Here is a 23,906-nt window from a genome sequence, read left to right as displayed (position 1 = left end):
TGTGAAATAAAAACCAGCAAATAATACTTGAAACCACCAGAAAAGGAAAAACAAAACAAAAGCATTTAGCTATAACTCTAAATGTAAATGTTCATAACTTTCAATAAAAAATGAAGACTGACTGACTAGATTACAAAATAAAAGCATGTGGGTGGACACGGCTGTAGCTGCTTTTCAGGCAGATGGATCTTGGTGGATCTGAGGCCAACCTGTTCCAACCAGGTCAGAGCTACACTGTGAAACTATGTCAAAAAAAAAAAAAAAAAAAAAAAAAAGGGAAGGGACGGGGAGGGGAGGGGAAAAAAGGGAAGGGAGGGGAGGGGAGGGGAGAAAGGGGAAGGGAGGGGAGGGGAGAGGAGTAAGGGGAAGGGAGGGGAGGGGAGAGGAGAAAGGGGAAGGGAGGGGAGGGGAGGGGAGAAGAGAAAAAATCCTGGCCTGGCAAGATTGCTTAGTGGGTGAAGGTATTTGCAGAAGTAGCCTGGTAACTTGGGTCCATATAAAGGTGGAAAGCAAACATTAACTCTGTCTGCACAGTTGTCCTCTAACCTACAAACTACACACACACACACACACACACACATACGCACACACCCTACATGCATAACCCTACACACATAATGTGTATATACATACAATAATAATAAACAGTAATAAAAGTAAAAACAGACAAAACAAAAACCCTACCAATAGCAAGACCCATTTATCTGTTGTTTTCAAAGCACACTAGCAAAGGGCCACGTGTACTCGGTGAAAGAACAAAGAATAGCATACGATCCGAGGGGAAGCCACGAGCAGGAGTTATATATTCATATATGACAGTCACAAGCCAACCTTCTCTACGATAAACAGCTCACTATATACTGGTAAAGGGAACCGTCCATTAAGGCAACGATTACAGCGGCATATGCACTAAACCCTGGTGTTCACTATTTCATAAGGCAAACAATGCCAAACAAAGGGACACAAAAGTCTCTACACAATGGCAGTGGGAGGCTGCAGTGTTCCAGTCTCATCAGCAGGAAATCCAGGCAGAAAAAACTAACGAAATTGCACCATAGATGAAAAGGACTTAGCAAATTTTTAAATTTTTTCAGATCAAAATGGAGTAAAATTAAAACTCAATAGCAAGAACATGTGCAAATACATGGAGACTGAACAATACACTTTTTTCCTCCTCACTATGTACCTCTGTCCAGCCTGGAACTCATTATGTAGACCAGGCTGGCCTAAAGCTCACAGATCTCTATCTACCTGTATCTTTTTCACAAGCGCCGGGATAAAAGGCGCATATCACCATGCCCAGCAGGCCAGTAACACTTTCAAATGCAGTAATCAGAGAGGAAATCAGAAAGATTCTCAAATGGAGTAAAACTAAAAAGCATATCAGAGCCTTTGGAATATGACAGTCAGCTCCCAGAGGGGTCAGCAGAGTCCTAAGAATGTTACCTGAGTGACATGTCATCCCTACCATATTTAATGAAACTCTGCCTTCATTGTCTGGGGCCCTGGGGAGTCGCTAGCCTCTATAAAGTGAAGGAGACAGAGGGGAGGGCCTCCATTTCTGCAGCTAAAGCAGTAAAGGCTTTTTGAGTGTGGCCTGTTGAGGGAGGGGCACTCAGATGGTCTGTGCTAACCCCTCCTCTAAGCTCTGTAAGGAAGCCCAGTAAACACACTGGTTCCTTAGAGGGATCTCTGGCAGAGTTGATTACCACTGTGTCATTGGGACCTTTGAGGAAAGGGTAGAAGCTGTTCCTATCTCCCCCAGAAAAGACGTTTTAGCAGCCCTGAAGAACTATAGAGGGTCTCATAGCTGTGCACTGGTGGGGTTGGACAGTCAATAGGGAGACTCAGTTCGCTTCCACTGTCAACTTGACAGGGCGGAGAGACATTTGAGAGGAAAGCCTAAGCCTGAAGAATTGCCCAAATAAGATTGGTTTATGGACATGTCTGTGTGTGTGTGTGGGGGGGGTGTCTGTAGGAGGGCCTAGCCCACTCTAGATGGCACCATCCAAAGGTAGATCTTGGGCTGCATAAAAAAGCTGGCTAGGCACAAGACTGTGAGTGAACCATAAGGCAAGCACCCAAGCAGTTAGTGTTGGTACATGGCTCCTGCCTTGAGTTCCTGCCGAGTTCACTCAATAATAGACCCAATTATAGATCACCTGAATAAACCCTGTCCTCCTCAAGTTGATTTTGGTCCAAATGTTTTTATTACCTCAACAGGAATCAGACTAAAATGTGATGTGTAGCCTTAGGTCACAGGGCTGTGGGGGAAGTGAAGACGTTACAGTAAACACAAGTTTATAGTCTCATTTGAGATTCCCAGAAAATGTCTGGGAAAGAAGCAAGGTCATGCCTGCCTCTGCTTTAAGCATGGCTCACTGCTACTTTAACATTAAATACAAGATTTATGTTTTAATTTATGTGCGTGGGAGGACATTTCTAGATGTCTGTGGAGATCAGAGACATCAGATGTCCTAGCACTCAAATGACAAATGATTGTTACTGCCCATCATGGGTCCTGGGATCCAAACCCAGCTCCACTTTGAGAACAGTAAGCACAGTTAACCTCGGAGGCATCTCATCTGAAGTGTTTCTAGAGGAAAGGAATAGTGTGTCTGTGTAGGCAAATTTCATGACAACTTCCACATATTATTCTGGAATTCTTGACTTTCTAGTGGTGAGACCTGTCAATCAGACTCAAGTGAGGTTTTTTTCTTCCTGTCTTATTTCTATAATTTAATTTTCTTATCTTTAATTTTTAATTTTAATTTTTCCTATCTTTTTTCAGTTTACCCTTTGGAGATGTTCTTAATGGTTGATGATGATAAAAGATCTACTTTATATGAACTTTTCCTTTTTTCTTTGCTTTTCTTTCTTTCTTCCTCCCTCCTTTCTTTTTCTTTCTTTTTCTTTTTTTCTCTCTTCCTTCCTTCCTTCCTTCCTTCCTTCCTTTCTTTCTTTGAAACAGGGTTTCTCTGTGTAGCCCTGGATATCTTAGAACTCACTTTGCAGACCAGGCTGGCTTCGAACTCAGAGACCCGCCTACCTCTATTTCCTGAATGCTGGGATCAAAGGTGTGTGCCACCTTGTCTGGCTTTTTATAATTGTTTTTTACTGTTGATTAGAGACTTAGACCTCAGCTATTCAGGGACCAGACGTCATGAGCTGCCAAGGGCAGTACCACATGCCTCTAACTAACTCAGGAGGCAGAGATAGAAACATCAGCACAAGTTAAAGGCCAGTCTTGACTTCATGAGAGAGGAAGAGGGGGAGAGGGAAAGGGAGAAGGAGGGAAAGACAGGGGGAGGGGAAGGGGAAGGGGAAGAGGGGAGAGAGAGAGAGAGACAGAGAGAGAGAGAGAGAGAGAGAGAGACAGAGAGAGAGACAGAGAGAGCACATGAGAGCAACAGTGAGAGGCTGTGATCTCAGGACATACAAGAAGGTCTAAGTTTGGGAATCAGAGGGTGATCATCCATGGGAACCTGGGAGAGAGGATGTTATTACTTGGGACTTCACACAATAAATCATACAGCGGATTGTTAAGGCTGATCCTAAGATAAGCACCAAGACTAGCAGGGCCTAGTGGGGAAGTTATTACTGTTTTGCCAAATAGACATACTGTGCCCATCAAAACGCTTTCTAAATATTGACATTTGTGCCTAGAGATTAGCGCTACTCTCATCTTTGGTCAGTGGGGTTCTTTTTGAAGTGAGTAATGGTTACTTCAGAGTCCTGAGAATAAGTGACAGCTGTATACTTAGTCATTCAAAGTCTTAGGACATCTCTAGACACCTTTTCTGTTCACCTACGGGCAGGATGGGAGTCTTGCGTCTCTGCCCTCACATGTGTTTGTCTCTCTATCCGTTACTTGCTTTGTTGAAGTGACAGAAACCACTTAAGGAAAGTTTATTTCAGCTCAGAGTTCAAGAGGACAATCTTTCACGGAGGCAAAGCACAGAGGCAGCAGCTTGAGGTGGCTGTCACACCGCAGCCACTGTCACACCACAGCCACCATCAGGGAGCAGAAACCAGCTGACAGGTCTTAGGTTTGGGATTGAAGACGGATGCCGAGGAAGAGTGTTCCTTTGGGACTTATTCACTAGAAGAGTTATTAGTGCTATGGAAAGACAGCAAGGTGGGGTCTCTGAGGGACATTCATAGACAGATGTCACAGCCAGAGCTCTGGAGAAAGCTCAGGTTCATGAGGTAGTCACAGCAGGTCCCTTACAGGTCTCAGTTCATGCCACATGGTTGATGAAGAATCCATACATTGTTGTGTTAGTCAGGCTGCGTCTGACACCCACGGCAGGGAGAAGAAAGGGGTGTCATGGCATTGTGAGAAAGAGAGGAAGGAACCTTGTTAATAATGTGTGACGTCACTGGATATGGGGAAAGTGGAGATGAGGGGCCATTTTGGTGATGTGTACCCATTATATGGATGGGTACTGGCATGCTCTCTGCTGTCTTGGAGTCCAGTGGCCTAAGCCTATAAAATTCCTTGGATTTGTCAGGATTTGCTTAGGAGTTTTCCTACTCTTGCCAAGTGCTCAGGGTGGAAAATGAAAGGAGGAAGCAAAACAATAAAGGAAGGAAGGAAGGAAGGAATGAAGGAAAGAAGAAAGAAAGGAAAGGAGAGGAAGGAAGAAGGGGAGGTAGGAAAGTAAGCATCAGAGATGCCTTTGTGTTAAAGTACTTCAGACATTAAAGAAAAGTCTTACCTCCTGGTTCTTGGCTCTCCCTGTGATAGGTGCAGATCAGAGTCCAGAGTGCATCTGCCAATGACCAGGTCCTGTGTCACAGAACACAGAATTGGACCAGGGACACATTGATTATGGTAGACGTAGACACCGTTTATCAAGAAAGGAAGTGCTGCCAAGTGAGAAGGTGGCGAGAGGGCTGAGCTCTTAAGGTGCTCAGCCACTGCAGCGCTCATTTCCATAGCTACACTTGGAGCTCACAGGCTTCTCTCACGCGTGCTCCGTGTCCTCATTTCTACACCCGACACGCCAGCTTGCAAGGACTCCCAGTTCCCTCCCCCACAGGGCTGCACCGAGTGAATCCTTCTCTCTGTTCTTCATCATTACTTGTCTCTGCAGCTGATGTACTGGGACAGGTGGCCAAGCCATACCTACTGATTCCAGGGCTGGAACTTCTGTTCTAAAGCTCCATGGCATCATAAACAAAAACTTAACAATCTTGACTTAGGTGAGGAGTAACTTATGAGCTAACTTGATACCGTGCTAATAATAGATCAATGGGAATATACACGTAGATAACATCTACACACACATTGCCATACATAAACATCGGCCAAGGAGCTGAGAGATGGCTCAGCAGTCAGGAGCGGGCTGCTCTTGCCGAAGACCTGTGTTTGGGTCCCAGAATTTACACGGTGGCTCACAATATTTGTACCTTCAGTTCCAGAGGATCTGATGTTCTCTCTGCCTCAGTGGTCAGTCTCTGTAGGGGACGTGCTGACATACAAATAGCACCTGTACATATAAAATAAAATTAATAAGTAATAAAAAGACCAAAATATTCCACAGTTTTAGGTTCCACTAAGCTCTGTCATTGGTCATTTTAAAAGCAGAATGCTGATCTGGCATTTAATCCATAACATTAAGTAATTCTTAATTCAAAATCCATATTAAAAAAATAGCAGAGATTAATGAAATGGAAAAAAATACAAAGACTCCTTGACATAAAAAAACATTTTTTTGGTTTTTCTTTAAAAAATAAAAATAAACAGATTGAGACTCCCTTATTCAAATTAAGCAAAAGAAAGAAAGAAGATCCAAATTAGTAAAAATCAAGATAAAAGAGAAGCCATTACAACAATTAGCCGTAAAATTCAGAGAATCTTTAGGTCTAAGTGTCAAAGCACATAATCCGCAAATTTGAAAAAGTTTAAGACATGAATGAATTTCTAGATGAATATGACCCACCAAAACCGACCAAAATGAGATAAGGCAGTGAAGCAGGAGACAGAGAGATGACTCAGCAGGTGAGGACACTTGCTCCTCCAGAGGACCTGAGCTTAGGTCCCAGCACCCTTGTCAGGAGGCTCACAACTACCTACAAAACTCAGCTCCTGAAAACCCAATGGCTTCTGTTAATACCTGCAACATAAACCTGAACCTACTCAGACACACCGGTATGTACATAAGTAAAAATAAAAATGAATCCTAAAAAAAAATAACCATTTAAACAGATCTATAAGAAGTAGTGAGGGCTGGAGAGATGGCTCAAGGGTTAAGAGCACTGACTGCTCTTCCAGAGGTCCTAAGTTCAATTCCCAGCCATTGCATGGCGGCTCACAACCATCTGTAATGGGATCTGATGCTCTTCTGGTGTGTCTGAAGACAGCAACAGTGTATTCATAGCATAAAAAAGTGAATAAGTTTTAAAAATGTGATCTCAATAACTTTTTGTTACCAAGAATTACTGAACTTTTTTTATATTTGAAACTAAAGTGAACTGTTGAAAATATTTACATACTGATTCATTAAAAAGTAATTAGCATTTAATATGTCACCACAATAAGTCATTATTTAAAAAATCAAAATTAAACAAATTTAGTAAACAAGAGTCATCTTTACATTTTTGAGAAATTTCACATCTGGCGTCACAGAAAACAGCTGCTTTCATTTGCATCCAATATGTGGTAAATGTGTTATTTTGGTTCAAGCAAATGAGGAAAATCTAGGCTTTCACAAATATGTAGTTGGAAGTAAAGAAGTGTTTGAAAACCTTTATAGAAAACTAGAAATGCAACTGGTGGGTTTCATTGGAAAACAGCAAAGAGGAATCTGAAACTTGATCAGGAACTGGAGAGATGTTTCACCCTTTGAGAGGACTCTAGTGTGTGTGTGTGTGTGTGTGTGTGTGCGCGCGCGCATGTGGTTGACTGTATCGCCAGTTCCAGACGCCCTCTTCTGGCCTCCTCGGGTACTGTACTCCTGTGCACACACACACCCCCATATACACATATAAAATTAGATAAACATGTGTTTTATACTGTATCATTTAAACCCATTTGGCTTCTTTTGCTTTCTGAGAGGATCTGGTTCCAGGAACCCCAAGGTTACCAAAACTATACCATAAGTAGTATCGTTCTTTGCAAACCTTCTATACTTGGAGGTTGTGAAATGTACTTGGAACTTCGTTTTTATTGAGACCTGGCAAATGCAACCGATCCAAAAGATGTTCACCACTGATAAAGAGATGTGCACCTCTAAAGTCCAGTTACTCAGGAAGTCGGGGCAGAGGTGCCGCAGCTCAGAAACCGAAGCCAGCTTGGTTCTTAAAAGGGTAAGGGGTGGAGAAAAGGAAGGTGGAGAGGGGAAGGGAAAGTTTGTTGTTTTACTGCTTGAAAGAAGAAAGGCAACTGAGTTCAATTTGAGGCTAGGTGGCCAGCACCAGGGCAATTTAGGTCGCACAAAGGAGGCAGACAGGAGCTTGTCTGGACTTAAGACAGGCTGCCTTGCGTGAGAGGCACACTGTGGACATGTTTGCTCTCTTTAGGAACTGGACACTCCTACAAAGGGGGGGGGGATTGCAAGGTTACAATTCATCAAAGCATTATGTAATATAGAAAATGAAAACCATGGTTAGTAGACCCCCCCAAGTTTGGTTTCATTGTTTTCTCATAATATACCAGACATTTCTCTTTCCATTTTCATTCATTGTTAATCTTTACCTTTATCTTATCCCTTTGAACTCTTGCCATTCATCAAAAACTGAGCTCTAGGATCCTCTCTATTTTGAAGACTTTCCTAATGTAACCACACATTTCTCTGCATCACTGTTTAAATTATTTGTCCTGTGTGGTTACTTAACTTCCCATGGAAAAGCTATGTCTCTCCAACAAGAGTTTCTTGAGATCAGAAACCTCATGGTCTACTGTTCAATACTTCTCAAATCCTCCAGAGTGTCTGTCTTTATTAGGTAAACCTTCAGCCATCACATAGGAAGAAGCCTCTAGCTTTCTTGCTCTGTATTGCTGGGCTGCTCCCTGGCTCTTACTTGATTGCCTCTGTGGTCTTTCCCTTTAGACTGGATACATTTTATCATTGCTCCTCTGGCCATGCTCTTCCCTCTACTTCTTAGCTACTTCTGCACTTTTATTAGCCTCTGGTCACACTGGCTCCACACATATTCTGAGTTGTTCCTCAATTTTCCTTTCTGTTGTAGGAAGAGTTAGATAGATTACAGAGTCTGTGTATTATAAACTTCATACGGATTTGTGTGGAATTATGGCTTCAACGTCTATTTTATCGCAGTTTTCAATTCTTTGAAAATCCTCATTCATGATGATGTCATTGAAATAATACTTTAAAAGTTTACATTTATTTTTGTTTAATTGTGTGTATAAATGTGTATCTATACATGGGTATGTGCATGTGAGTGTGATCCCTGAAGGGACCAAAAGAGGGAGCTACAGCTGCTGTTGCCGCTGCCGCTGGAGTTACAGACAGTTGTGGGGGCCTGACTGAGGGTACTGAGAATTAAATTTAGGTCCAGTGCAAGAGCCCTGAGCCATCTCTGTACAGAGCACATGATCAACACGTTAAAGAGTGTCCTCAGCCTCTCTCCTCCAGCCGAGCAAGATGCCCAAAGGAAAGAAGAACAAGGGAAGAAGGTGGCCCCGGCCCCCGCTGTAGTCAAGAAGCAAGAGGCCAAAAAGGTGGTCAATCTTTAGTTTGACAAAAGGCCCAAGAACTTTGGCATTGGGCAGGATATCCAGCCCAAAAGAGATCTAACATGCTTCATCAAATGGCCACGCTACATCAGGCTGCAGAGGCAAAGGGCCATCCTCTATAAGCGGCTCAAAGTACCTCCTGCCATTAACCAGTTCACCCAGGCCCTGGACAGGCAAACAGCTACTCAGATGCTTAAGCTTGTCCACAAGTACAGGCCAGAGACAAAGCAAGAGAAGCAAAGGCCCGTGCTGAGAAGAAAGCTGCTGGCAAAGGGGATGTCCCAACTAAAAGACCACCTGTCCTTCAAGCAGGAGTCAATACAGTCACCACCTTGGTGGAGAACAAGAAGGCTCAGCTGGTGGTGATTGCCCATGATGTAGACCGCATTGAGCTGGTGGTTTTCCTGCCTGCCCTGTGTCGAAAGATGGGGGTGCCCTACTGCATCATCAAGGGAGAGGCCAGGCTGGGGCGCCTGGTCCACAGGCAGACATGCACCACTGTTGCCTTCACACAGGTTAACTCGGAAGACAAGGGTGCTCTGGCTAAGCCAGTGGAAGCTATTAAGACCAATTATAATGACAGATACGACGAGATCTGCCGCCACTGAGGAGACAACATTCTGGGTCCTAAGTCTGTGGCTCGAATTGCCAAGCTGGAAAAGGCAAAGGCTAAAGAACTTGCCACTAAACTGGGTTAAATGCACACTAAGTTTTCTGTAAATAAATATAATTACAAAATTATCTTACAAAAAAAAGAGTATCTTCTGATTTTTTCCATCTCCTGTGTTGTATTAACTTTAAGATAATTCACTGACATATATCTAAACACCCTTAAGTCTTTGTCTAAAAGAAACTTGAGGACCAAGGATAAAACTCATCTATATAGTATTTACCTAGCACACACGTTCCTCCTGGACCTGGATTTAATCTCCAGAACCCCACTTTCCACCCCTCAAAAAAGAAGACTTGAAAGTCAGCTTTTTTTGGCTTGGCCAGTAAGTCTGACTTGAAAGAGTAACACGAAACCAATGCTGGCACCTCACAAATGTCATAACTGAAAAATGTCCCAACCAAAAGATGACTGTGGAAAGTTTAGAAATGAGCCTCCCTGTGGCTGTCTCAGTGTTACAACTTGATTTGTACTACAGCTGGAGATGGTTTATAGGACTTTAAAACTAAACAGGCATGTGAGGGAAATCTTAAAATAATAGCTTTTTTACATTTGTTCAAATCCTAGATCCCTTTATAAACACAAATATATAAACACTTTTTTTCTGATAGGAGATTAAGATAAAAACAGATGTTCAGTATTTATATTCTTAATCACTTAGCTGGCATACTTTATCATTATCATTATTTTATTATTAGTGTATGTGTGTGTGCATGTGTATGAATGTGTGTGAGTGTGTGTGTGTATGTGTGTGTGCGCATGTGTATGAATGTGTGTGAGTGTGTGTGTGTGTATGTGTGTGTGTGCATGTGTATGAATGTGTGTGAGTGTGTGTGAGTGTGTGTGTGTGCATGTGTATGAATGTGTGTGAGTGTGTGTGAGTGTGTGTGCGCATGTGTATGAATGTGTATGAATGTGTGTGTGTGTGTGCATGTGTATGAATGTGTGTGTGTGTGTGTGTGTGTGAGTGTGTGTGTGTGTGTGTGTGTGTGATGTGAGGGTGTGAGTCACATTGCCTGTGTAGAGACCAGAAGAGAACTTTTGAGATTTGGGTAATTCCTTGCATTCTGGGTTCTGGTGATGTTACCTGGTTACCAGGCTCCCATGGCGAGCACCTTTATCCTCTGAGCCATCCTGCTGACTGAGATGTATGGCCTTACCTGTCCATTCCCTAATAAGGGATGAGTTTGTTAGTGTTCCATATCAGTTTGAAAGGCAAAGGTTGTTTTGATTTTGATTAAGTAGAAGATTTAATCTTATGTATGATTAAAGGTTAGTTCCCAAATAGTAATTAAGAAGTATATTAAGGCTGAGAGCTGCATTAATTTATGTAACTTTAATGATACTCATTTTCAGTGTTTAAGGATCTGCCCTAACATTGACAGTGGGGATGTGAGGTTGGATATCATCCTCTGTTGTCTACTATAAATTCATTCTATATACATAAGCTAAATACGTATCTTAATATTGTGTAACACTGAGATGTCCAATCATTCTAACTTTCACACACTGATTCTAGGGGCTGGGCAAATGGCTTAGAGGTTAAAAGCACTTGCTGCTCTGTAGAGGACCTGGGTTCAGCTCCCAGTACCCACATATCAGCTCACTGTAATTTCAGTTTCAGAGGACCTGATGCTCTCTCTTGGCTTCCCTGGGCATCAGGTGTTCACATGACGCACAGACATACATACAGGCAACACACAAACACATAAGATAAAAAAATAAATTTTAATGGAAAAAAAAAAAAACTTGCGCTTGTTCATTTTCTGATCCAAAAGCTTTCACTGGCTTCCCCTCCTGGACTTGGTGAGCGCTTGGGGGCTCACTGCTGAGATGTGTGCGCAGGTTAGTGCGGGTGCTCAGGAAGCAAGGCTTGGACTGATTTGAATGATTGTTGAAACCGTTGCCAGCAGAAGTGTCAGGGAAGATAGCAAAGTAAATCATTAATAACTCAAGAGCTAAGAAGATAGCCTTGTGGCAAGTTTTGGTATTTAAAAACCATTATGTTTAATCTATACACACCAAGACAACTTTGACTATTTCCATGTTATGTTTTGTTTTACAAGTACTTTATTTATGCTTATAGTAACTAGTAAGATTTCAATGCATACTATCAAACCTTTAAAAAATATAAAATACTGACAAAAATATATTCATATAGTTTTATTCCAAAATGCCTCTAAAAATCTGTACATGTATCTCTTTTTTAAAAAATAAATTTGTAAGGTAAAATAAAAAAAAAAAAAAAAGAAAGATAGCAAAGTGAGCAGGGAATGAAAAGGGAAACCAGAGTTATCCAGTGTAATCAGGTGGATGGAGCAGACGCTTTGCGGGGTAGAAAGGAGATGCCCACAGAGATTCCTCATTAAGTTCCAGGCTCTACAGAGACTTCCAATAATGTGGCTGATGCCTGTCTATTGATGACACCAAACTGCTCAGGGAACCAATGCGTTCGTATGCACTCATTAGCCCTGATTTGTGAGTCTGCTGAGTCAGGTAGAGGTAACACACAAAATACAGTCGTTGTATCTGGCATAATGATACACTTTGATTTTAATTTTTGATGGGTAAAAAGTTAAATCCTTTTAGGGTATTTTGCCTTTAAGGTAAAACTAAAACTTAAAAGTACCTTTTAGAAATGTGTGTGTGTGTGTGTGTGTGTGTGTGTGTGTGTGTGTGTGTGTGTGCGCGTGTGTGTGTATTGGCTGGACAAATAAATGCCTTTTTACGCTCAAATTGGAATGAAGATGATGATCGATGAATATTTTTAGTAGCACAGCTCAATTTGTTGACATTCATTAGCAAAGCGACTTACTAGAAGCTGTTTTTGCTACTCACTGTAAATTATTTGAAATTTGTTATGGGTTGGCATATTCAAAAGGTGTATAATTCACCTGTATTTTGTAAGGTAGAGAAAGTGGTGTTGTTAATTATGGCCTAGAGAAGCTGATACCGGGGCGATACAATGTCGCCACCTACTGTGTAGATTGTGGCATGACAGTGAACAAGGCCAGTTTTAAAACTGTGAAGTAAAAAATTATGTTAGTCCATTCTTTTGCTCTTGAATCTGACTGGCAGTAAAACTTACTGAGTTAATCAACAAGCTCTTTAGGAGTTCAGTGACAGGAGGTCTTTAGGACTCTAACAACAAATTCCTTTAAGGCATAGATGAGCTATGCCTTTGCCTAGTGTTCTGGAAGCAGAGGAAGGCAGAACTCTGAGTTCAAGGCTGTCCTGGTCTAGGGGGAGAGAGAGAGAGAGAGAGAGAGAGAGAGAGAGAGAGAGAGAGAGAGAGAGAGAGAGAGAGAGAGAGAGAGAGAGGGAGGGAGGGAAGGAGGGAGGGAGGGAGGGAGGGAGAGAGGGAGGGAGGGAGAGAGAGAGAGAGAGAGAGAGAGAGAGAGAGAGAGAGAGAGATCCACTACATCCACAGCTACACAGAAAGACTGTGTCTTATGAAGAAGAAAAGCATACATAAACATGAGCAGGCTTGCAGTTTGCTGAATTTAATCTTTAAACAGTCACTTTTGATCATTTCTGTTCATTCTTTAGTTAGCTGGCTTATATTTTCCGAAAGCCAATTACCAAAACTACTATTTTCCTCTACATTGCTCATACACCATTTATTTCCTTTTTTTCTGGGTTTGTGAGAAGAGCTCACTGTATGGATCAAGCTGGCTTCAAATCTGCAATTACTATGCAATTATTATTATCTCTTTTGAGTGCTGGGGGAATAGGCATTATCCGTGGTGCTCAGCTTTAAATGGGTCTATACCAAAATCTCATTAGTCTATGCTGCGCACCTGGGCACTCCCCATATTTTCCCCTGTTTTCTTTTCTAGGATTTACATAAGTCATTTTCTCCTCGTCTGAATATAACCCCCCTGCAAGCAGTCATTCCAACCCCCTTTCCATGCCCCATCAGGCTGTGGCCCTACAAGTAGTATTTGGCACACAGCTGATGCCCAGTGTGTGTCAAACAGTAACTAGCACGCCTGCTCTTCATGTTTTTACTCACTGTACAGAAACTGGGGATAACATGAGGCAGACAGGGAGTTGTTAAACAGGTATCTCTGTGCTGTTTCCTTCCCTCCAACCCACTTCAGGCAATGAGGACTGGATGTTGGGAAGAAGGAATCTGCATCTGTGTCCATCCAGGATGTGCTAAGTGCCAAGGGCTGGGCCACTTATAAGACCCAGAAACTTCCAACAGTTCTGAAGACTGGAGGTTCTAGATCAGGGTAGCAGGACAATCAGATTCTAGTAAGGACTCCCGGCACAGAGTGGCAAATTTTTGTTATATTTGGCAAAGAAAGAAGTAAAGGGGAGGAGGGGAAGATGAGGAGATGGAGGAAATGAGAGAGGGGTGAAGGAAGGGGGTCAGGCCATTCAGTCTGGCCTCTTCTTATAAGTGTGATTACCCCACTCCTAACAGAATTCCCTTCATTCTTTTTTAAAAAATTATTTTATATAAGTACACTATAGTTGTCTTCAGACACACCAGGGCATCAGATCTCATTACACATGGTTGTGAGCCACCATGTGGTTGCTGGGATTTGAACTCGGGACCTCTGGAAGAGCAGTCAGTGCTCTTAACTGCTGAGCCCCCCCTTCATGTTTTAATGTGGCTTGAAAGACAGTGACCTACATAAGCTCACATATTTGAACCTTTGGTCCCCAGTTGGTAGAACTATTTGGGAAGGATTCTGAAGTATGTCACTGGGGATAGGCTTTCAAAAGGCCATTCCAGCTCTAGGAGCTCTCTACCCCCTGCTGAGGATCAAGATGTGAGCTCTCCGCTACTGCTCTGGTGCCATGTCTGTTTGCAGCACCAGGATTATCATGGAATCTACTACTCTATTAGGTTGTGAGCTCCAAATAAAAGAAACTTTCTCTTATAAGTTGCTTTGCTCATGGTCTTATAATGGCAATAAAAAAGTAACTAAGAAATCTAATTATGGGCTGGAGAGATGGCTCAGCAGTTAAGAGAATTGACTGCACACACACAAACACACAAACACACACACATACACACATACACAAACACACAATGAATAAAGCAAAGAAGGCTCTAACAAGCAAGTTCCAACAACTTTACACATTCACCTGCATACATACATACATACATACATACATACATACATACATAAGTACATGCCTAATACATGTGTATAGACAGACATACATTCCCATATTGGGTAGATAGAACAAAGCTCCAGCCACCTTCCATTGTGTAGATATACCACAATTTCTGTATCCATTCCTCTGTTGAAGAACGTCTGGGTTCTTTCCAGCCTTTGGCTATTATAAATAAGGTTGTTATGAACATAGTGGAATGTGTGTCCTTGTTAGATGTTGGAGCTTCTTTTGGATATATGCTCAGAAGTGGTATAGCTGGGCCCTCGGGTAGTACTAGATCCAATTTTCTAAGGAACTTCCAGACTTATTTCCAGAGTAGTTGTACCAGTTTACAATTCCACCAACAGTGGAGTAGAGTTTCTCTTTCTCCGAATTCTCACCAGCATCTGTTGTCATTTGAGTTTTTGATCTCAGATATTCTGACTGGTGTGAGGTGGAATCTTAAGGTGGTTTTGATTTGCATTTCTGGAATGACTAGGGATGCTGAGCATTTCTTTAGATGCCTCTCAGCCATTCGAGTTACCTCAGTTGAGAATTCTTTGTTTAGCTCTGTACCCCATTTTTAATATAATTATTTGATTCTCTAGAGTCTAACTTCTTGAGTTCTTGGTATATATTGGCTGCTAGCCCTCTATGTAGGATTGGTAAAGATCTTTTCCCAATCTGTTGGTTGCTGTTTTGTCCTTTTGGTAGTGTTCTTGGACTTACAGAAGCTTTGCCATTTTATGAGGTACCATTTGTAGATTCTTGATCTTAGTACATAAGCCATTGGTGTTCTGTTCAGGAAAATTTCCCCTGTGCCAATGTGTTCTAAGGTTTTCCCACTTTCTCTTTTAATAGTTTCAGTGTACCTGGTTTTATGTGGAGGTCTTTAATCCACTTGGAATTGAGCTTTGAACAAGAAGATAAGAAAGGGTCAATTTGCATTCTTCTGCACGCTGAGTGCCAGTTGAATCAGCACCATTTTTGAAGAGGCTGTCCTTTTGCATTGAATGTTTTTAGCTCCTTTGTCAAAGATCAAGTGACCATAGATGTGTGGGTTCATTTCTGGGTCTTTGATTTTATTCCATTGATCTACCTGCCTATCTCTATACTAATACCATGCAGATTTTTATCACAATTCAATTGATCTGTGATACAGCTTGAGGTCAGGGATGGTCATTCTCCTGGAAGTTTTTTTTTTTTTTTTTAAATTGTTGAGAATAGTTTTTGCTATCCTGGGTTTTTTATTACTCCAAATGAATTTGCAAATTGCTCTTTCTAACTCTATGAAGAATTGAGTTGAATTTTGATGGGGATTGTGTTGAATCTGTAGATTGCCTTAGGCAAGATGGGCATTTTTACTATGTTGATCCTTCCAATCTATTAGCATGGGAGATCTTTCCACCTTCTGCAGTCTTCTTCGATTTCCTTCTTCAGAGATTTGAAGTTCTTGTCATACAGATTCTTCACTTGCTTGGTTAGGGTCATGTCAAGGTATTTTATATTCTTTGTGACTATTGTGAAGGATGTTGATTCTCTAATTTCTTTCTCTGCCAGTTTATCTTTTGAGTAGAGGAAGGCTACTGATTTGTTCGAGTTAATTTTATATCCAGGCACTTTGCTAAAGTTGTTTATCAGCTGTAAAAGTTCTCTGGTGGAATTTTTAGGGTCACTTAAGTATAGTATCATATCATCTGCAAATAGTGATATTTTGGCTTCTTCCTTTCCAATTTGTATCCATTTGATCTCTTTTTGCTGTCTGATTGCTCTAGCTAGTACTTCTAGTACTATATTGAATAGATAGGGAGAGAGTGGGTAGCCTTGTCTACTCCCTGATTTTAATGGGATTGCATCAAGTTTCTTAACCTTTAGTTTGATGTTGACTACTGGTTTGCTATATATTGCTTTTACTATGTTTAAGTATGAGTTTGAAAAGTTATTTTCCAACCTTTTAATCTGAGGTAGTGCCTCACAGATTTGTTGCTGAGATGAGTTTCCTGTATGCAGCAAAATGCTAGATTCTGTTTATGTATCTAGTCTGATAGTCTATGTCTTTTTATTGAGGAATTGAGTCCATTGATGTTAAGAGATATTAAAGAATAGTGATTGTTGCTTTCTGCTATTTTGTTGTTAGAGGCAGAATTATGTTTGTGTGCTTTTCTTCTAGGGGTTTGTTGCAAGAAGATTAATTTCTTCCTTTTTGTAGGGTGAAGTTTCCCTCTTTGTAATAGAGTTTTCCATCAATTGTCCTTTGTAGGGCTGGATTTGTGGACAGATATTGTGTACATTTGCTTTTTCTCCTGGAATATCTTGGTTTCTCCGTTCATGGTAATTGAGAGTTCTGCTGGCATTTGTTTTCTCTTAGAGTCTGTATAACGTCTGTCCTGGATCTTCTGGCTTTCATAATCTCTATTGAAAAGTCTGGTGTAATTCTGATCAGTCTGCCTTTATATGTTACCTGTCCTTTTTCCCTTACTACTTTTAGTATTTTTTTCTTTGTTTGGAACACTTGTTGTTTTGACTATTATGTGTCAGGAAGAATTTCTTTTCTGGTCCAATCTATTTGGGTTTCTGTAAGATTCTTGTATGTTTGTGGTCATCTCTTTCTTTAGGTTAGGAAAGTTTTCTTCTATAATAATTTTGTTGAAGATATTTACTGGGCCTTTTAGTTGGGAGTCTTCACTCTCTTCTATACCTATTATCCTTAGGTTTGGTCTTCTCATTTTGTTCTGGATTTCCTGGATGTTTTGGGTTAGAAGCTTTCTGATTTTTGCATTTTCTCTGACTGTTGTGTCAATGTTGTCTATGGTATCTTCTGCCCCTGAGATTCTCTCTTCCATCTCTTGTATTCTGTTGGTAATCCTTGCATCTATAACTCCTGATGTCTTTCTTAGGTTTTCCAACTTAAGGGTTGTCTTCTTTTGTGATTTCTTCATTGTTACTATTTCTGTTTTCAATTCCTTCACCTGTTTGGTTGTGCTTTCCTATAGCTCTTTAAATGTTTTTTGTGTTTCCTCTTTAAGGGCTTCTACTTGCTTGCACGTTTTCTCCTGACTTTCCTGTACTTCTTTAAGTGTGTTGTTTATGTGGTTCTTGAGGACCTCCATCATCATCATGAAGTATTATTTTAAGTCTAAATTTTGTTTTTCCTGGTGAGTCAGGAGATCCACTATTTGCTGTGGTGGGAGAACTGGGTTCTTATGTTGTCAGGTTGTCTTGGTTTCTGTTTCTTAGATTTTTGTACTTGCCTCTTGCCATCTTGGTATCAGTGCTGCTAGGTGATCTTGTGGTCTCTGACTGGAGCTTGTCTCTCCCGTGGGCCTGTGGGCCCGAGGTCTCCAGAGGGAGATTGCTCCTGGGTGTTGGTTCTCTGGGTAGGCTATGAGTTCTGATGGCAGTGCCCAGTCCTGGTGCAACTGGTCTGGCTCTGGCCTTGGACCAGAAGTGTTTCTTCCCAGGCAGCACTGCTACCTGTGCCCTGAGAGTTCTGGGCAGCCTCTCTAGGGAGAGTCAGTGGAGAGGAAGTGTCCGACTCATCAGTGGCTCAGCAGTAAGAGCCCCCCTGCGGCTCTTCTGGGAACCCAGCAATCTGCCAGTCCTGATCAAACTCTAGCCTTTCCTTTCTACTACCCCTGGTGGGCGGTAGAAGGTTAGAAGGGAGGTTAACGAGTTTAAGAATCATTATTTAAAGTAAGTTTTGGGGAAAAAAAAAACATGCCCCTAAGCCTACAAAGTGGAGCTCAATGTGGGATAGGCATTATGAGAATCTTTGCTTCTATTGAAATGGAGAATAGGGCAGGTTTTGATGGGTTAGCAATGTTGTTTAAGAAAGTTGACAAATAGCAGCTGCTCTCCCTGGGTGGTCTTACGCCTTGCTCCCAGAAGAGTTTTGGTTTGGTTTTTGGTTTTGCTTCATAGTTTCACATATACTACGTTAAAAAGGCTTAGGGAAATCTGACAGTTCTCTTTGGTTAGAGAAGTTTGCAGAGTTGGATATGCACTTAGAGCTTGCAGATAGAGGTAGAAGTGCCTGGAAACAAAAGGGGTCAGTTGGAGAACAAGGTCAGGCTTGGTGTCTGAGACTGGGAATTTACCACTTGATGAAAGTGGGAAGCAAACTAGGCTGGAAGGCAAACAGTCTCCCCACCCTGCTCCACGCACGTTCATTGCCAGGGGCCCAGAGCACTGGCTGTGAGATTGCGGGATAGTGTTCAGTGAAGTGCACCACCAGAGGATTTTCTCGGGAGTACACAAGCACCTTCAGCCTTCCCCATCTTTGTGCAGCATATACCTGCTAATGATGGTGGTCCTGCTTATAATGAAATGACCTGACATCCGATAGAAATGATAGGTCTAACTCATTTTTTAAAAGGCTATTGTACTGTATGGCTTGCATTTGTTAAAGAAATGGTAAATAATTGGGCTATGCAACCTAGTGTTGTTTATCCACCAAGATTGAAAGGGATTGGCGTCAGATGTCCTAGGAGCTGGACAGTAATAATAATGGTTGTCTTGATGGAGGCAGAAAGCTACAAAGATAAAACAACAAAACGTAGCAAGATAAATGTTACTAAAGAGCAGCTGCTTGGTGAAGGGCATTATGCTGACTTAAAGGAACAAATCAGATCTGATGATGGTGTAATTGAACAATCTTGCCTTGCAGCTTTAAGAGCTTGGGATATAACTGAGGAGCCTGGGGTGAGGGGAGGAAATCCACCTCACTTACTAAGATAACACAGGGTTCTGGAGAAGTCATTACCTAATTCTTACAGAGACTGGGTTCAGCTGTGAATAGAGCCATATTTGTCCTAAAACCAGACAATCATTAATAGAAACATTAGCATTTGAAAATGCAAATGTAAGAGAGCAATCAGACCATTGAAAACATGATGAGCCCCTATAGATGAATTGATAAGGGAGACAACTGTTATTAGATTTCATGAGCACAATGTCAATATCATAGGGCAAATCCTAGCTAGAAATTCCAGGAATCAAAATTCCTAATATTTTAACTGTGGTGAATTTTGTCATTTCCAAAGAAATGATAAGGTTAGAAGATTCAGAGCTCAAAATAGCAGGTACACTGACTCTAGAGAATATGGTATTCATAGCCGAGGACAAGCAGGTTCTGGTTGCTAGGAGCACAAAAGCTCCCAAGGTATTGTAGCCACTGGGCAAACACTGGCTTAAGGATTCAAGAAAGACATACAGTAACCTCTTGCCATCAGGAAACTAACTGAGGGCCCTCTCAGCTCAAGACCCAACAGCAAACAATATAAGCCATCTTCCTTTGGTCAACTGGGTGGTACCAAACAGGCAAGAAAATAAAAACAGAGTATTTCTAATCTTATACAGGCTACAGAAGAAAGTGCATCCTTGGGTCTGGTCATAGATACACCTCTTCATGATCACCAAAAGTTGAATGTTACAGTTAACCACTAGTGTTTATGGTCCTTTACCCTCAGGGACAGTGAGGATAATCTTGAGACGAAATGGATTAAGTTCTCAAAGGATAGCATGGAAAAAATATGTGAAAAATGAGATGCAAACTGATGCAGGGGATAGCATTGCTCAACTGTTGTTTCTCTACATCAAGGGCAAGACCGCTCCCGTAGAAAGGACAGGAGCTTTTGGAAGTACTGGAAAATGTGTGTTCTTGCAAATAGTGTCTAATGATCAGAGACTCAAATTAATGGTACAAATGGTGGTGACATATAAGGTTTGGTGAATACAGGAGCTGATGTTAGTATACTTTCCCAAAAATCTTGGAATTCATATTGGCCACTCCACACCATTTATGAGAATTGGTAAGTTATCACAAATAAAACAAAGTGTCTGATGAATTACCTGTGTGGGACTAGAAGGGAAAACAGGAAAGTTGCAACCTTATGTGACTGACATACCAATAAACTTATGGGGAAGAGATCTTTAATAACAATGGGATACTTAAGGTAATATTTTTGCAATTCCAGGGACAGAAAATGAGGACATTAGGGGTGATTTGGTACTTGTTCCTGGGGACGGTATTGATATGGGTAATCAGGAACAACCACAAGCTGTGCCTGTTGTTCAAACACAGGTCATGACAGGGACTGAGTTTCCAAATCTATAAAAGGGACCACAGCTGACATACCAACAGCCTTACTCTTAAAACGGTTATCAAACCAACCTGTAATGGCAAGAGCTGTGTTGCATAACAAAGAAATTTGCAGGCACTTGAACAACTGGTACAAGAACAGTTGGAGGCTCAACATATAGAAGAGTCTACCAGCCCATGGAATTCTTCTGTGTTTGTTATAAAAATGAAATCAGGAAAATGGAGGATGATAAATGGATTTAAGATGAAAAATTGATTTAATACGGTAATTCAACCAATGAGTCCTTTACAGCCCGGGCTTCCTTTATCATCTTTGTTACCAAGATTGTTACTATAATAGTGATTTACTTAAAAGACTGCTTCTTCACGGTACCCTTGCATGAGCAGAATGGGAAAGGTTTGCTTTCTCAATACCCACTTCGAATAATAGTCATGCACTAAAGAGATGCAACTGGAAGGTAAATGGTCCAACTTTATGTCAGTATGTTGTGTAACAACCAATAGAAATAATTTGTAAGTGACTCTTGTTATCTATCATTTATCACTGTATGGATAATATTCTGTTTGCTGATTCTGACAAAGATGTTTTAGAGAATATGTGTAAGGTAATAATAAGTCATACAATTAGGTAATAAGTCATACAATACTGACTTTTGAACCAATGTATATGAACTTCTGATCACCTTTCTTATTTTATCTGACTTATAACCTGCCATCCCTGTCTTGTTTGGAACAGTATAAAATGTTGGTGTCTCTGGAATTGGTATTTCTCTTTACTATATGTGGAAGAATTAGTTATTTTATGAACTGTATTTTGCTTTTTGGATGTTTGTTATTAATTTCACCCAAGTAGTTACTACAAGTTCTTTGCCAGTCTTCATACAGGACCTATAATAACATAATCTTATCTCCAGATCTGTTTCTGACAATTGATATAATCTTATTCCACCTTTTATAATTAATTCAGAAATCTTTTCTATATATGTCTTCAATTTCTTACTTAGTCTATGAGCTAAAAATCTATTCCATAATACTATCTTCTCTTTACCCAATTAGTCCAGTAGGAGAATGAGTTCAAGGTAAAATGACTAGAAATCCTAAAGGTGATCAGAAGTTCATATACATTGGTTCAAAAGTCAGAATTGTATGCAATCCTAATGGTATTATTAGATTATTGGATCTCTTAACATAATTACTGATCCTTTATTTGCAGAAAGAGATGTTTTCATATAGAAACTGCTGAATTTGTCCCTGATAACCCAGTATCAACTTGGTTACTTAAACAATTGCAACAAGCCACCAGAAGTAGAAACTACTCATTGTATATTACTCATATTTAGTACAGGTTTTCTCAGTCCACTAGCTGAAGGAAATGAGGAAATTGACCGATGACTAATAGAAAATGTGTTAGAAGCCTCCAAATTGCATGGGCAACATCATATTAATGGAAAAGGTTTAAAGAAACATTTTTCTATCACTTGACAAGCCGAAGAAATAATTTTAAATATGCCCTGTGTATTATCTATACAACCAAACTTCATCACCTGTTGGCAGTGACCCTAGCAGTACCAAAAGAAATGACTTCTGGCAGATGGATAGTTTTCATTTTGCAGAATTTGGGGAAAATGTATATACACAATACCTTTGACACATATTCAAGGTTTCAGTGGGCAATTTAAGTTCCAAAAAGTGCTTTAAGTTCCAAAAAGTGCTTTAAGTTCCAAAAAGGCTGATTGTATAATTACACATTTATTTGAAATAATGGTAATTATGGGGTTACCTGCACAAATTAAAACTGACAATATTCCCACATATGTATTCAACAAGATGATGCAATTTTTTTTTTTTTTTTTTTTCAGAACAAGCAGTTATAGAAGGAGCCAATTATACCTTAAAAGAGAGAAACTTATTAAACAAAAATGGAGAGTAACAACGCTCCCTCTCGGGGACAGGCTAAATAATGCTTCGTTAACTCTAAATTTCCTTAATGTTGGTGAAAAACAACAGCCAAGAGACACTGTATCAAATAAACAAAACAACAACAACAAAAAAACCCCAAAAAACCAAAAAACTGAGGACCTAGGTCAACCAATGCACAATACACTATAAGAATGTGTTGGCATTAGAATAGAAACCTCCAATGGTTTTAAGATGGTGACATGTCATGCTAATGTATCTACAGGGAAGGAAAAAATATGGTTACCAACAAAGCTTATAAAAATTAGATTTGACCGGGGAAAAACCTTTTGTCATTGGAGTCATGAATGTCTTCACAAAGCAAATAGCCCCAGTGATTCACCCTCACAGACTGTCTCAGTTACTGTTTTCTCCAAAATGTGCATGCAAATCAACTTCAGAAGGGCTAGCTCAAATGATTTATCACAGAGACTTGACAGATAATCCATGGACTAGAGAGTCTACCCAGAGCCAGGACAACCAACACAGGGACTGGAGAGAGAACACAGAGACTGGACAGACAACACTGAGACCAGATAATGCAGAATCTGGACAATAAATGCCACAGCTAGGTTTTTAAAAACTAACCACTTTTTACTCTTGGTCCCCAAACAGGATTTTTTTGCCCCAAATCAGCAGGAAGAAGTTATATAAGAAGACTGTGATCCCAGTTCCTTAAATTAGCATGCATGGTTTTGGTCATTGATGTGTTGTAGCTGTTATCTAGGGTGGTAGGTTGTTTGGTTTAATTAGTGTATAATGATAGAAATTTAAGGTTGTTTTACTTAATTATTGAATATTGATAGAAACTTAAAGTGTGTTGCTTAATTATTGTATAGTGATAGATACTTTAGGTTGTTTTGTTAGACTACTATTTGACTATATTGTACATAAGCTGTTTAAGGTGTGATGTAAGGTTCTAGTTTTATGGTTCTTATAATTATTTCTAGTGTATATAAATTGATAGTTAGAAAGAAACTTTTTTTTTTTTTTTGGTTTTAAACAGAAAGAGGGGTATTGTGAGTAGCCAACAAGCTAATAACTAGCATATCATCTTCCTGAGATGGGTCTACCTATAACAGATTTTGCTCCAGTAGGCAAAGCTGAGGAGAAATCCATTTTAAGAAATATTCCTGCTATTAATATGCCTTTTCTATTGTTATCAAATATATATAACAATCACTATGTATAATCCCATCCTTTTAAACAGATCTCTACCTAACAACAAAGATGTACTGTCTTGTATTGATGCTATATAATTTCTTAATTCTTAATAATGATTTTATAAAAATTCCTAAATTTATAGTAATTATTAATCTATCTTAATAATACTGCTATTAAATCCTTTCTGATAATCAAAA

At 40.4% G+C, this 23,906-nt stretch overlaps 1 pseudogene across 1 annotated transcript; it reads left to right on the top strand.

The window, feature by feature from the left end:
- Positions 1 to 8,612: 8,612 nt before the first annotated feature.
- Positions 8,613 to 9,402, top strand: LOC308429438 (large ribosomal subunit protein eL8-like; annotated as a pseudogene). The gene has a single exon. The product of its transcript is annotated as a large ribosomal subunit protein eL8-like (transcript).
- The last annotated feature ends 14,504 nt before the right edge of the window (positions 9,403 to 23,906 follow it).

The sequence above is a fragment of the Micromys minutus genome (genome assembly GCF_963924665.1).
Source record: "Micromys minutus genome assembly, chromosome: 13".
Taxonomy (NCBI): domain Eukaryota; kingdom Metazoa; phylum Chordata; class Mammalia; order Rodentia; family Muridae; genus Micromys; species Micromys minutus.
The sequence above is the reverse complement of the archived record's forward strand: the minus strand, read 5'-3'. Positions and strand labels throughout refer to the sequence as shown.